Source organism: Salmo salar, chromosome ssa16 (genome assembly GCF_905237065.1).
Source record: "Salmo salar chromosome ssa16, Ssal_v3.1, whole genome shotgun sequence".
Taxonomy (NCBI): Eukaryota; Metazoa; Chordata; class Actinopteri; order Salmoniformes; family Salmonidae; genus Salmo; species Salmo salar.
Genome location: NC_059457.1, coordinates 32679136 through 32695163, shown reverse-complemented (window position 1 = coordinate 32695163; position 16028 = coordinate 32679136). Strand labels below are relative to the sequence as shown.

Sequence of the window (16028 nt, the reverse complement as noted above, 5' to 3'; positions counted from 1 at the left end):
TGGGCACATTGGTTTGTGTTTTACTTGATAGACCATTTTCTTGGTGATCCGTATTTTCTAGTAAAAGTTAAGTTGGGCATTTGGCTCGTTTTGCCTCTGGCTGCGTTTACACAGGCAGCCCAAAAAATATTTTTTTGCCCAACATTGCCAAAAGATCTGATCTGAATGGTCAATTATTGGCAAAATATCCGAATTGAGCTGTCTGTGTAAACACAGCCTATGGAAACCAGATGGGCAATGGGGTGGCCATGTGGTCCAGAATTATTAGGTTACCCCTCCCCCAATTAGTCATTTTGTTCTATCTAATTGATGGCAACAATATGCAATGGTTATGGTGGAAAGATTAGAAGGCCTACATTGTTTAAATTATTATATGTTTTAATGTATGCACTCTGTAAATCTAGTGACTGGTTCACCAAGACTAATGGCAAGTTGAAGCTGTGTTGATGACCACAGTGGTTGGTCTGGTTCTGAGTCACCAGAGCTTGGTGTCATGACCTCTCAGGATGCCTGTGGTGTCTGTACTAAGGATCCACTGTTTCAAAGCATGAAAAAAAAGATCATGTAAGCTGAATGTGGGAAAGAGATCACTTGATTATTTTAACAATTTCTTATATTGATGAAGTACAATGATTACAAGTACATATTCCACGTCTGAAAGTAATCCCAATTTCCCTGCAGGGTAAAGAAGGCTAGTCTTTGTACTGTTTTGTATCCTGTGTGTTGAGCAGCTTCAGCTTGTGGCTTTGAATAAACAAAGCTTTTGCTTAGTCAGTGATGCACAGCAGCTCTATGTGTAACTAAGATGTGTTCTGTTGCTATCACCCCACAACACCTTTCCCACGGCCTGGCATGTTCTCAAATGATGAGTGAGCAGCAGAGTGGTTCAAGGCATGCACCAGGGATTATTTGTGTTTTTCATGTCCCGTTGTCTCTCACCTGCTCGCTCACTCAACTCCAAAGAGTGCCTGTCGATGCCAAAGCAGAAACAAAACATTGAGAATCTTATTTATTCCTAGTTTGCTACACACAGACAGTCAGACGTCTATGATGAAAAAAGGATTGTGGAAACCACCAATCCTTGTTTTTATCAGTGGTTTTTGTTGGGGGGGATTTTCTATTCTAATTGTAGATGGCTAATTGAGGTTGCATTAATATCTATGATTGGCTCTTTTACTAATGGGGAGGGATGGAGGAAAGAGGGGAGCGAGCGGTTCTTATCAAAATATTATTTATCCCGATTAATCCCTTTTTAATGTGTGTCTTTGCGTAGAGTGCCTGGCCGGGGCATTTCTGCTTCATATCTCCCCCATCCCCATGAGTATTTCATGCATTATGTAGTGATAATTACACATTAATAAATCCTCTTCATTTACAGGACATTAAGCGGGAATGAGTGCAGAGGAAGGGAGGGAGAGAGCACTTATTTCTTTTCCGCGATGTTGTTTACGGTCAATCAAATGAAATTGGACCTTTAACCTGTGATGTGGGAGAAAGAGATGTTGGAACAAGGCTTGTCTAAGACTAGCTGAGAGATTAGGGATCCAAGGCTAAAGGCATAATTTCCACTCCACCTCCCTTGTGCTTTTCCACCTCATTCCACATCAAATTCCACCAGCACTACTCTGTTTTCACAAGCTATCAATTCAACATTTTTCTAAATTGCAGTGAAATATTTAAAAAATCTTAATCCATTGATAGCTTCACCTGGCCAAGGCTTTAATGGCTGTCTCCCCTGGATTCAGTAGTTTAGATATTATTTTGTGTGCCCATAATAATACTTAAATGTTGCAGTTGATTTATGTCTCAATCTACATTATGGTTATATTGTTAAATTACTTGTACACCTTTGTAGTAACAGTTAAATTACCTAAGTAACAACATTGTATTAACATGTGACATTGCACTTCAGTAATCGTAATTAAATTGCATAGCAATAGTTGAGAGTTTCTAATTATACAAGAAGAAAAATGACTTATTTTATTGCATAGTTTGTAATAACAAAAAAGCTCAAGTCCATTACTATGCAATTACAAAGCAAAATAACCACAATGTAACAATGATGTTGGTACTCAAATATACTGAACAAAAATATAAACGCAACATGTAAAGTGTTGGTCCCATGTTTCATGAGCTGAAATAAAAGATCCCAGAAATGTTCCAGGGCCTCCCAAGTGGCAGAGGCATCACTACAGACCCGAGTTTGATCCCGGGCTGTATCACAACCAGCAGTGATCGGGAGTCCCATAGGGCGGCGCACAATTGGCCCAGCGTCATCCAGGTTAGGGGTGGGATTGGCCGGGGCGGCTTTACTTGACACATCGCGCTCTAGCGACTCCTTGTCGGTTTGGCGGGTCATGTTTCGGAGGACTCATGACTCGAACTTCGCCTCCCGAGCCCGTTGGGGAGTTACAGCAATGAGACAAGATCAAAATTAGGGAGAAAAAGTTCCATATGCACAAAAACCTTATTTCTCTCAAACTTTGTGCACAAATTTGTTTACATCCCTGTTAGTGAGCATTTCTACTTTGCCAAGATTATCCATTGACCTGACAGGTGTGGCATATCAAGAAGCTGATTAAACAGCATGGTCATTACAGAGGTGCACCTTGTGCTGGCATTGTCACACAACACAATGCCACAGATGTCTCAAAGTTTTGAGGGAGCGCGCAATTGGCATGCTGACTGCAGGAATGTCCACCAGAACTGTTGCTAGAGAATTTAATGTTAATTTCTCTACCATAAGTTGACTCGATCGTCGTTTTAGAGAATTTGGTAGTACGTCCAACCAGCCTCACAACCGCAGAACATGTGTATGGCGTCGTGTGGTCGAGCAGTTTGCTGATGTCAACGTTGTGAACAGAGTGCCCCATGGTGGTGGGGTTATGGTATGGACAGGTATAAGCTACGGATAACGAACACAATTGCATTTTATCGATGGCAATTTGAATGCACAGAGATACCATGTTGAGATCCTGAGGCCCATTGTCGTGCCATTCATCCACCGCCATCACCTCATGTTTCAGCATGATAATGTACGGCCCAATGTCGCAAGGATCTGTACACAATTCCTTGAAGCTGAAAATGTCCCAGTTCTTCCATGGCTTGCATACTCACCAGACATGTCACCCATTGAGCATGTATGGGATGCTCTGGATCGACGTGTACGACAGCGTGTTCCAGTTCCCACCAATATCCAGAAACTTCACACAGCCATTGAAGAGAACTGGGACAACATTCCTCAAGCCACGATCAACAGCCTGATCAACTCTATGCGAAGGAGATGTGTCGCGTTGCATGAGGCAAATGGTGGTCACACCAGACACTGACTGGTTTTTTGATCCATGCCCCTACCTTTATCTGTGACCAACAAATGCATATCTGTATTCCCAGTCATGTGACATCCATAGATTAGGGCCTAAGTAATTTATTTAAATTGACTGATTTCTTCATATGAATTCTAACTCAGTAAAATCTTTGAAATTGTTGCATGTGTGTAAATATTTGTATAATAATAATACACAGGTTAGCATCTTATTGCAAGTGTTACTGCTGTATATTTTGTTTTGGATTGATGTAGTTTCTTTTTTTTTATTTTTAAGTGTGTGTGCATGAAGCGTATCCCTGACGTCCCTCTACCCTCTCTGCCGCCCTGAGACCATATGTTTTCAACATTCAATTGCTCTTTTATTGTCACCTGGGCTTTTGGCAGCATAGCCAAAGTTTCATTGGTCAACAGGCTGTTCTAAAACAATGAAGTGAATTACCACAGGGCTGATTGAGTGTCGAGAGCCTGCTTCCCTGTCTTTATTCTGTGTGTGTGCGCACGTGCGTGTGTGTCTGTGTGTAAGAGAGGGAATAATAGATAGAGTCTGGTCTGTCACTTTGACATTATGATATTATTATTTTATGTGTGTTCGTGTTAACTGGCAGCAGGCAAGCAGGCATGCATGTAATGTCTTTTACAATTAATTGTTGCAGTTTGTAAGTATAGAAGACTGTTGACCTGTGTTATTGGTAGGTGAACCTCAAAATAGATTTTTCTAAGCCTTTGTAAAATGTTCATTGACTGCACAGCAGGGAGAGCAATTTTGTCTAGTACTTTGTATTTTGATATGACAAAAAAAGTAATTGGTCATTGTTCAGCCACAGCGGTAGTCTATTTTTATATAGAGCCTATTAGTTTGCACAATATTATATGCATTTTGCACTTTTTCAAGAGGAGAAAGGGGATATTTCTAAAGGTACAGTGCACTCTACTTATAAGAGTCCTAGATATAGGAAATGGAATAAACCTGCTTATAGTGGTCCGATATTTACAATAAACGTTGCTTGAGAATCAATCGCTTATTCTCCTTCCTTCCTCCCTGTAATGTAGTGTGGTCTTGCTCTACAGCAGACCCTACTGGTGTGGAGATGTGCGCGTGCCCAGTTAGGGTGAGCTCCCTTGTGGCCAGTGTGTCTGCCAATGACAATTCCTTATCAGCAGCCTGCCTGCTAGTGTGTATGGAAGGATCTGTCTTAATGGACGGGCTCAGTCGTAGGCTGTGCCATTGTACCGGCTTAGCATCAGGGTTTATCAGCGCTCTGGACTTACTGGGCCGGAACCGCCGCCGGCTCAGGACCCTCTCCGCTCTGTGCTTCCTTTCTAAAGAGCCAGCAACGCCGGGGTGACTTCTGTTATTAATTCTGTTTGTGTGGTTGGTTCCTGCTCCTCTGCTCCCCCCGACCCCCTCTACCCCTGGCCTGCCAACCACAGCTCCCCCACCAGTACCTCCCTGTGGAGTCTGTCCTCTCTGAGTTCCCTCGCTCTGAAACTCTGATTGTGCTGCTGCAGTGGGCGGATTAAAATGTGTTGGAACAATACGTTCAGAAATATTTTTTTCATTTCTTCTCCTTCCTGTGCAAATTATGTGTACAGGACCAGGACATCACAAAGTCCAATTCTCTCTCTACCCTATAAGCCAAATGTGAGATTAGATATGATTTAATATTTTGCTTAATGTAGTGAGCTGTTCTTGAGGACATTTGTTAACCTGAGGACATTTGGAATGGCCCACCTGTTGTTTGATGTTGAACCAGGCTGATCTGTGGCAGACACCCAGAGTTAACCAGCCTAAACGCCTGAGCACTGTGCAGGCTCTGTAAATGGGATATGTCAAGCGCAGCCCTTTGTGAGCCAGTGAGTATGTGAGTGTAGTAATGGGTTTTGTGTGTAAATGTCAGTGCAGTGTCTCCAATGTGGAGAGAGGGCTGTGACCCAGCTCTGCTCTGACCTCAGAGAGAGAGAAGGCCAGAACCATGAACCTTCTGGAGGGCAGCTACAAGAGCCAGATCAGCACTAGCAGAACACTGCTGTTTGTCTGATCCAACAGTGTAGGCAGAGGTCTTCATGTTCAGTTTTTCTTCCTATTTTGTCTCCTCCTCCTTTCATCCTTTCCAATCTTCCTCACCTTGCTGCCCCGCTGCTCTCCTCTCTTCTTTCCTCAGTCTGGTCTCAGAGCATGTTGTATAATTCTGCAAGTAAATCCGAGATACTCTATTTAGTATGGCATGTTTTAATTTGTGGATGTTCATCACACATTTCGTATGACATGTTACGAATTACAATTCGTATCATATGTTCCAAATTTGCAAAACGTACAATATGTTCCGAATTTGCAAAAACCTATTATATGTTACAAATTCTAGCTAGGTGGCTAACGTTAGCTAGCTAGCTAGCTAATGTTAGCAGGCTAGGGGTTAGGGTTAAGTTTAGGAGTTAGATTAAAGGGTTAAGGTTGTGGTTAGAGGAACGATGAGTTAAAAGGGTTAAGGTTAGGGTGAGGTGAAGGGTTATCTAACATGCTAAGTAGTTGGGCAGTAGCTAAAAAGTAGTAAGGAATTGAAAAGTTGCTAATTAGCTAAAATGCTAAAGTTGTGCGTGATTGGATTCGAACTCGCAACCTTTGGGTTGCTAGATGTTTGCGTTATACTTGCACACATCCATCCCAACCTTTTAGTTTTTGCCTTAATTAACAATCTGTCTTATGTAACCATACAAAATGTAGTATATCATACTAAATGTTGTTTCTCAGATTTACTTACAGAATAACATGAAATGCTCTGAGACCAGGTTGCTCTCCTCGGCCCTCCCTGATGTCAGTGAGGCTGTGTTCATGCTGCTTTCTCTAGGCAGCTTCTCCTCGACCCCACGGTGTCTCCGTAGGCTGTACATTAAACATAAGCAAAGGGGGCAATTAAGCACCTTCACCACACCTGGCTGATGCATATATTTATTGGGCAGCCTCCCCCTCGGAAGGCTCCTCGTCCCAGCTCTGATGATTAAAGGGTGGGAGGAGAGGAGGAGGCCTGATGTTGAAGTCTAATGAAGAGCTTTGGTCCTGTGTTGACCCCTGCAGCCTGCCTTGAACTCTGGCCAGGGGGAGCTAGGCCTCCTGCTGGTCAGGCCCTTGCTCCTCCATCCTGTCTGAATCCGGACTGGTTCCAGGGTGTTTTCCAGGGCTAGTTTGGGTCTCAAAGAGCTGCAGGGGCAGGTATCTGGAACAGTCCTGGGTCGGAGATGGGAGACTGACTGTGCCCACGCACGCAGCAGGAAAAATCCTCCTATAGCTTCCTTCGGCTCAACCTATTGATTCCACTGTGCCTGGAAACTTTCCTCCTTTTAACACATTGAGTTAAAAACATACAGAAATTACTCCAATGGATTGAATGCCTTTGGCTGTGTGTATATATTAGCTGTGTTGGGTTATTAAGTAGCTCTTTGAATCATTGAACATAAAGTACATTCAGGAAGAAGACAAAACAGAACAGCATTTCATAGTCTAGTCTTTTCAATGTTTTTCAGTGGTCCAATATTTATCTTGGTCCTGCTGCTTGGCTTTTAAGACAATGCTACCTGCTTGCATCCCCCAGCATGACAATGCTTGCTTCCACCATGCCATAGACTTTGTTATTGTATAACCTGAAGTCATGGTTAAAAGCCTGGTGAACGAGGTTTCTTTGTCTTTTGAGCTTTAATAGAATTTACAAAGGAGATTTGTGTTTTGAGAAAAGCGCTGCTCTGTTTTGCATTAGAGTGCTGTGATACAGCTTCTCATTAATCACAGTAAGAACCTTCTTTCTCTGTGTTTTGCAGTATAGTGCCGTGATACAGCTTCTCATTAATCACAGTAAGAACCTTCTTTCTCTGTGTTTTGCAGTATAGTGCTGTGATACAGCTTCTCATTAATCACAGTAAGAACCTTCTTTCTCTGTGTTTCGCAGTATAGTGCCGTGATACGGCTTCTCTTCGTCCCCACTTGGAACCTTGCATCACATAAAAGTTTTAAGCTCAGATAGAATTATCCCTTATTGTGGCCCTCCTTTATGCTGGCCTCTGTGAATGCTCGTGTTTTTCTTATTTGTTTTCATTCAGTTCCTCAGTCAAAAGGCGAGAACCCCTTACAGAGCCCAGAAGAATTCACCTTGCAAACAGCAGGGTGAGGAGCGGGAAAGAAACGAGTCGCACTCGATTTCACCAGTCGCTCTCAATTTCACAAGTCAATTGTAAATTACATTTACAAAGCATGCGTACATCTGATATGTTTTCATTTCCCTATTACAGTCTTGTCTATGGTGCATTTTCACTTAACACACATGTATTGTTGAATGGTGAGCTACTTACAGATGGTGTTCCCATGAGAAAGAGAGCGATGGTGTAAAGGTTCACTCTCTCTTTCCCTCCCCCACAATGTCACCCTCCTTTCTCACACATTTTCTAACAGTACTGTTATATGACAAATATTGAAAGTCAAATTAAATGATCTAAATGAAGGTCTCGAAATAGAGTGTGTGTGTGAATGGATGCGTTGATGGCCGGAAACAGGGAGGGCTTGAGTCCATATGTTTATGTGTGAAGATGAGGATGAGGCCTATGCTCACAGCTCTGAGTCACAGCTCTTTGTTATTCTACCTTCAAGGCCATGTGTAACTGCAGGCCAATTAAGGTTAAGAAGTGGGTGGGAGAATGGGGTGCAGATGTGTGTGAGAGAGGTATCCAGGGGAGAGCTAGAGATGTTTGTGTTTGAGGGCAAGTTTAGTTGTAGTCTAATGTTGATTGAGCCAACCACATAGCATCTATGAAGAGATGGCTGTTTAGCACTGTGCACTGGAACTATCTATCTGAGAATGTGCCACTCTGGGGCTGTCTTTGTATTGTCAGTGTCTCAGAGGCTTTTGAGTCCATCACTCAGACTACACAAAGGTGTGTGAAGGAAGGAGTCAAAAGAGGAGAACATTCTAAAATCTGTTTTTTCTTGCTTGTTTTTCTTTCCCCTAATAAATGCTTAATGTCACCATCAAACAGGGGCTAAGAGACAGAGTGAGAGTCTGCAGAAAGAGACTAGGAGATAGCCGAGTGAGAGGACTGGGCTGTGGACTGTGGGGCCTGTGTGTTGGTTGATGGATCTTTGCTTTAAAAATGTAGAGTTTAGGCCTGTCTCAGCCTGCGGGTCCAGCCGTGTTGATGGGCAGTCCAGGGACCATCCTCTCCTCTTCCCAAAACATACAGTACCAGTCTAAAGTTTGGACACACCTACTCATTCAAGGGTTTTTCTTTATTTTTTACTGTTTTCTACATTGTAGACTAATAGTGAAGACATCAGAACTATGAAATAACACATATGGAATCATGTAGTAACGAAAAAAAGTGTTAAACAAATCAAAATATTTTTTATGTTTGATATTCTTCAAAGTAGCCACCCTTTGCCTTGATGACAGCTTTGCACACTCTTGGCATTCTCTCAACCAGCTTCACCTGGAATGCTTTTCCAACAGTCTTGAAGGAGTTCCCACATATGCTGTGCACTTGTTGGCTGCTTTTCCTTCACTCTGCGGTCAAACTCCTTCCAATCCATCTCAATTGGGTTGAGGTCGGGTGATTGTGGAGGCCAGGTCATCTGATGTAGCACTCCATCAATCTCTTTCTTGGTCAAATAGCCCTTACACAGCCTGGAGGTGTGTTTTGGGTCATTTTCCTATTACAAACAAATGATAGTCCCACTTATCGCAAACCAGATAGGATGGCGTATCCCTGCAGAATGCTATGGTAGCCATGCTGGTTAAGTGTGCCTTAAATTCTAAATAAATCACAGACAGTGTCACCAGCAACGCTCCCCCACACCATCACAACTCCTACTTCATGCTTCACGGTGAGAACCACACATGCGGAGATCATCCGTTCACCTACTCTCCAAAAATCTCAAATTTGGACTCATCAGACCAAAGGACAGATTTCCACAAGTCTCTTCTTCTTATTGGTGTCCTTTAGTCGTGGTTACTTTGCAGCAATTCGACCATGAAGGCCTGATTCACAGTCTCCTCTGAACAGTTGATGTTGAGATGTGTCTGTTACTTGAACTCTGTGAAGCATTTATTTGGGCTGCAATCTGAGGTGCAGTTATCTTATTCTTTGCAGCAGAGGTAAATCTGGGTCTTGCTTTCCTGTGGCAGTTCTCATGAGAGCCATTTTCATCATAGCGCTTGATGTTTTTTTCGACAAAAATGTTCCGTTTTGACTGACCTTCATGTCTTAAAGTAATGATGGACTGTCGTTTCTCTTTGCTTATTTGTGCTGTTCTTGCCATAATATGGACTTGATCTTTTACCAAATAGGGCTATCTTCTGTATACCCCTCCCCACCCCCTACCTTGTCACAACACAACTGATTGGCTCAAATGCATTAAGGAGGAAAGAAATTCCACAAATGTACAAGGCACACCTGTTAATTGAAATGCATTCCAGGTGACTACCTCGTGAAGCTGGTTGAGAGAATGCTACTGAAGAGTAGTAGTTGGTAGTTATTAGGGGTTTGCATAGTTTCATGCACCTTTACCTCAACTTCACCTGTAAGCCTTTCCATTTCTATGCATGGTCTATCTGGCTATACTTAGTGGCAGTGATTGAGGAGATTAGTGTTGGTGAATGTTGAATGTGTTTGTGTTTTGGGATAAGAGGAACCTTCCCATGCCACACCAAGCATGCACACCGGCAGCAGGCTGTGTGAGGAGTGTGAGGCGAACGGGTCTCAGAAGGAGCGTGACTGCAGAGTTAATCTGTCCTCCAGTGATATGAGCGCCACAAAGCTCTTCCAGAATGGGGCCTGCTGTAATGCCTAATCAAGTCTGTATCAAACTAAATAATGCCTTAGCGTGAAATTGGAATCTCAAGTCAAAAAGCACTCCCCAGCCTGTACTACAGGATAAGGCAATTAAGGGTCCCCATTCTGCCTCTCTCTCCCAAGCAGCCCCGGGTCCTCTGTGAGTCTCATGCCATTGTCATTGTGTGTTTCTGTGTGTGTGTGTATGCATCTCGGGGTCGGTGAATGTGTGTATCTCCATAAGTGCATGTGTCTGTCTCTCTGCATGTCTGTGTGTCTCCGCATGTCTGTGTTTCTCTGCATGTCTGTGTTTCTCTGCATGTCTGTGTTTCTCTGCATGTCTGTGTTTCTCTGCATGTCTGTGTGTCTCTGCATGTCTGTGTTTCTCTGCATGTCTGTGTGTCTCTGCATGTCTGTGTGTCTCTGCATGTCTGTGTGTCTCTGCATGTCTGTGTATGTCTGTATGTCTCTGCATGTCTGTGTGTCTCTGTGTGAATGTCTCTCCCTGTCTCTGTGCATGTCTTTATGAGTGTCGTCTGTCTCTCTATCTGTAGGTGCGGCTGAGCAGTAGGGTACAGTATTGTTTGGTGTTGGTGTAACTCTGTGCAGCACATCTATTCCTGGAGGGTCTCATGAGGGTCTCTAATCCAGAGAGGCCTTCCTCCTCCTAGGTCACCAGTCAAATGCTGCCTTTTTGGATGGGGAGCTAGTGGGGGGGCAGGGACAGCATTCTCTCTTTCTCTGTCCCGTCCCCTTCTAATGGCACCATAGTGTAGCGTTTGGAACGTGAATACTTCGTCGCTCCCCCAGTGGGTTCTGTTGTGAACCCGTGTCGCATTCAATGACAGCGGGAGGCAGCCCTTGTGATTTAATCATGTCTGCTTTTGTCTTCACACGTTTTCCTATTCCTTTTTTCTACCCCCTCTCCCTCCCTCCTTCATTCTCTCTTCCTCTCTCTCTGGTGTTTTATGTACATGCTGGAGGTATATTGAAACCATTTCGCCCTCTGCTCTGACAGTTGAGAAAAAAAACACATTTGAAGATTGAGAGGCCCCTTTAATCTTCTCTGTTGTCTGCTCCCTAACATGACGGAGACGTGTTTGTGTGAGTGCGTGTCAGGGTGCCTGTGTGTGTGTGTGTGTGTGTGTGTGTGTGTGTGTGTGTGTGTGTGTGTGTGTGTGTGTGTGTGTGTGTGTGTGTATAAATATAAAGTTGAGTGTGGCTCTCTCTTGGTGTTGAGAGGTGCCTTTGTTGTCGGCTGATAAGCTCTTGGCGCTGTATCTAAGGAGGAGTGTGTGGATTCCTTAGCTGCCTGAGACAAAGATGGTGCAGGCAGGCACAGAGGGCGCAGAATCAAAAGGAAGGGGGAGAGTTGACACTGCAACCAGGGCTTTCCTCAGGAAACGCCTGCTGACGACAAGAGCGAGAAACACATCACAGCATAGCCAGGAGTGTGACGTGTACAAGGAGGATGTGTGTGTGTGTGAGAGAAATAAATACACGGGACCTATCCTGTGAGTGGAAACAACAGAATGGGCCTATCTAAAGGAAACCTTCTTCCATTTCGACTTTAGTCCTTTTCTCCCTTCCACTGAGTCACCAGTATCCCAGCTCCCACATGACCGGGTTTCAGACCCTGTACTAACAGAGCGTGTTTAGTGCACTTGTGTGTTTGTCTCTGTTTGAACCAGTGAACAGAGTGATCCTTCCACACCTGACACCGCTCAGCTCCGCTGAGAGACCAGGTGGATCCTGTCCTGCTGTGGAACTCTACTTTCAGGAGGAATGTAGTAGGCATTCTGCTTCTCCATTCACTCTCTCTGAGAAGAAAAGACATAGGCCTGTATCTGGTGATTTGTGTCTGGGGTTGGTTCTGCCAGTGCTCCTCTAGTTGTAGAGCTGGGCCTAAGGCGGAGTCTTGGCGTGGGTGCTGCTGCTTGCGTGCTCCAGGCAAGAGAGAGAAAGTGAGTGAGTGATCAAGCCAGGGAGACGGCCTGCTCTTCTCAGAGCTCTGCTTGGCTCCAACTAGCCAGGTTCTCCCCAGGGCATCAGCCAAGACCTGCCTGAGGAAACAGAATCTAAAACCCCACAACCGCTGCTACTAGCCATCCACCCACACTTCCATCCTCAGCTCTTCCACCCCTATCCTCACTTCCTCACTCTCTACAGCTCTTTCCATTCTTGCTTGTCCTTCAGTCCTCCGGCATTCTCCAGGCTGTAGACCCATAAACCCTTGCTCCTGTAGAGAGGGGGTGTAGGGGTACGAGAGGGGGGGCTAGTGGGGGGTAGGGGGGGAGCAGCTGGACGGCTCAGCAGGATTTTGGAGCCGCAATGTCCTCTCTCCCCCTGTGAGAGAGACAGAGCTGTGGGCCCCGTCAGGATTTGTGTTCTTTCTCTGTGCTATCTAAGCTCTCTGCTGTTTTCCCCCTTTACCCATTTGTGTTTTTTTGGCCAGTGGTGATGGTTTGTGTTTTTAGGGCTGTAGAGCAGTTTCAGTACTGATAAAAGAATTTGGTTAATCAGCTTCTGTCTCTGTCCCATGGCGGTGGCTTGGAGGACAGGCCATTGAAGTTAGAGCTCCGGACGGCTTGGGCTGCAGATTGGCATCACGCTTGGTCAGTGGTGGCACAGTGCCCCACAGACCAGAGGGACACTACAGCCAGCCAATGAGAGATCCTCTCTCAGCCCGCCCTTGCGCAGGGGAGCGCCCTGGGAATTGGCATCCCCGCCATTGTGCCCATTTGATGGGGGTTTGGGGAGTAAGGAGAAGGTAGGGCTGACAATGTGGCCCTGCATGCGTTCTGGTGAAGCTGTCATACTGTGTTCAACCGTGTTGGATCTTGTCTAGCCATCTTGTTTCAAGAGGACCACAATGGAAATAAGTCCCAGACTTTATTCTGTGTTATCCTCCAGATTTTTACTCATGTGCATGTATGGCTTTTTCAAGTTTTACGCATGCTAGCTAAAACAAATGGTTGAATTATAAACTAAGCCATAGACTGCTGCATACATTTATGTTTTAGTCATTCAGCAGACACTCTTATACAGTAGTGTGTTCATTTTCATACTTTTTCATATTGTTCCCCCCTGGGAATGGAACCCACAACCCTGGCGTTTCAAGTGCCATGCTCTACCAACTGATACACGGAACACAAACAGCCATGGGCTGCCCTCTACTATCCCATCACTGTGATTCATGACATTAGCTCTGTAAATATTCGTTTTGAATGGAATGTTTTCTCAGTTATGACTTCATTGTTGTTGTCTTTCTGTTAGTGGTGAGTTGGTTTAGTCTTTCCCTGTGGAAGTCACAACGTGCCAGACAGTTCGTCTGGAAGCAGACTCGTCTGCCGTGGCTGCTGGCCTTCTAGTCAAGACTACAATGATGTTCAGCTCTCTTCACTGGCAGAGGAATCCTTTTTTATTCCAGTTGTGTGTGTTTGTGTGTCTCCGCACGATGCAGTGAGCCGCAAGAGTGAACACGGTCTAGCACCAAGCCCTAATCCCCAACTGTGTACGTATGTTACAGGATGAGAGAGGGTGAGACAGGCAGAGTGAATAAGTGTTTCATGAGTGAATGTGTGTGTAGGACAATGGGAGAGCGTGTGTGTGTGTGTCAGGTGAGCAGGGCTGTGTGTGTGTGTGTGTGTGTGTCAGGTGAGCAGGGCTGTGTGTGTATGTGTGTGTGTCAGATCAGGTGAGCAAGGGTGTGTGTGTGTGTGTGTGTGTGTGTGTGCGTGTGTGTGTGTGTGTGTGTCAGGTGAGCAGGGCTGTGTGTGTGTGTGTGTGTGTGTGTGTGTGTGTGTGTGTGTGTGTGTGTGTGTGTGTGTGTGTGTGTGTGTGTGTGTGTGTGTGTGTGTGTGTCAGATCAGGTGAGCAGGGCTGTGTGTGTGTGTGTCAGGTGAGCAGGGCTGTGTGTGTGTGTGTGTGTGTGTGTGTGTCAGATCAGGTGAGCAGGGCTGTGTGTGTGTGTGTGTGTGTGTGTGTGTGTGTGTGTGTGTGTGTGTGTGTGTCAGGTGAGCAGGGCTGTGTGTGTGTGTGTGTGTGTCAGATCAGGTGAGCAGGGCTGTGTGTGTGTGTGTGTGTGTGTCAGATCAGGTGAGCAGGCTGTGTGTGTGTGTCAGGTGAGTAGGGCTGTGTGTGTGTGTGTCAGGTGAGCAGGGCTGTGTGTGTGTGTGTCAGGTGAGCAGGTCTGTGTGTGTGTGTGTCTGATCAGGGCTGTGTGTGTGTGTGTGTGTCAGGTGAGCAGGGCTGTGTGTGTGTGTGTGTGTGTGTGTGTGTGTGTGTGTGTGTGTGTGTGTGTGTGTGTGTGTGTGTGTGTGTGTGTGTGTGTGTCAGGTGAGCAGGTGAGCAGGTCTGTGTGTGTGTGTCAGATCAGGTGATCAGGGCTGTGTGTGTGTGTGTGTCAGGTGAGCAGGGCTGTGTGTGTGTGTGTGTGTGTCAGATTAGGTGAGCAGGGCTGTGTGTGTGTGTGTGTGTGTCAGATTAGGTGAGCAGAGCTGTGTGTGTGTTTGTGTGTCAGGTGAGCAGGTCCTTGTGTGTGTGTCAGATCAGGTGATCAGGGCTGTGTGTGTGTGTGTGTCAGGTGAGCAGGTCTGTGTGTGTGTGTGTGTGTGTGTGTCAGATTAGGTGAGCAGGGCTGTGTGTGTCAGATTAGGTGAGCAGAGCTGTGTGTGTGTGTGTGTGTGTGTGTGTGTGTGTGTGTGTGTGTGTGTGTGTGTGTGTGTGTGTGTGTGTGTGTGTGTGTGTGTGTGTGTGTGTGTGTGTGTGTGTGTGTGTGTGTGTGTCAGATCAGGTGAGCAGGGCTGTGTGTGTGTGTGTGTGTGTGTGTGTGTGTGTGTGTGTGTGTGTGTGTGTGTGTGTGTGTGTGTGTGTGTGTCAGATCAGGTGAGCAGGGCTGTGTGTGTAAGCAGATGTGTACAGTCAGTAGCATTGCTTGCTCCCTAGGGGGGTTTGGTCCATCACATGCAGACTGCACTGTGCATGTCCACATTATTCTCCCAGCTATTAAAAGCCATTAAGCCATGCAGAACAAGCCAGGCTTTTATCTTTTATTAATTATCTTGAAACCCAACCCTGCCGTCTTTCCCTCTGCTATGTCTATGGAAAAACTATATCTATAGCTCAGTGCCGTGTGTGAGGACCAGTCGTACAGGACCATTAGGTTTGAGAAGACACAAGTGCACCATTAGTAAAAAGGACAGTAATCAGCCACACTAAATAGTCAGGCAGTCCTTAGACATTAGTGTTCTGTCTGTCATGGGTTTGTTCAGGTTGCATTCTACCAGTCTGACCTGGTATGTGAGTTGAAGAGAACACCCAAATGCTTTTAGAAGAGAACAGAGAGAACTTTCATGTTTCTGTATTATGAGGAGGATGAGGAGGATGAGGAGGATGAGGAGGGAGGCACTCTCTTTTTCTCTCTGTCTGTTTTACACATTTATAGAGATGGAGCTCCACCTTATGTGGTGGGGATTACAAATGGTGTGTGTAGCTCTGTGGACAAGAGGCCTGATTGTGTGTGGCTGCGGACTGCGCCTTAGCTGCTTGTTGCGATGCTGTGTAGTGTGGTGGGTACGTGCTGTGGTAAGGTGGTGCAGGGCCTGGGTGGTGGGCCTGTGAATCCAGTGAGCGTCCATGTTAATGAAGGGATCTGACGGAGGCTCTAGCAGGGCTCTGCTCTGGGCCACAACAAACTCCTGCTTCCTGTCGGGTAGGCTCCCAAGGTGTTGCGCGCAGTTTTGTTCTTAAAGAAACACGCATACACATACTCTGGTACACACATTCACACACACAGGCCTGTATACTCACACACACTATCAGATGCATTGACATTCATACACTCACACATGCTCTGTACAACACACACACATCTGCAAATAGGGGGGCT

At 45.5% G+C, this 16028-nt stretch overlaps 1 protein-coding gene across 2 annotated transcripts in view; it reads left to right on the top strand.

Moving 5' to 3' along the window:
- Positions 1-16028, top strand: part of LOC106573705 (zinc finger protein 423) — a 137762-nt gene that overhangs the window by 1428 nt on the left and 120306 nt on the right. The gene's annotated exons all lie outside the window — the stretch shown is intronic.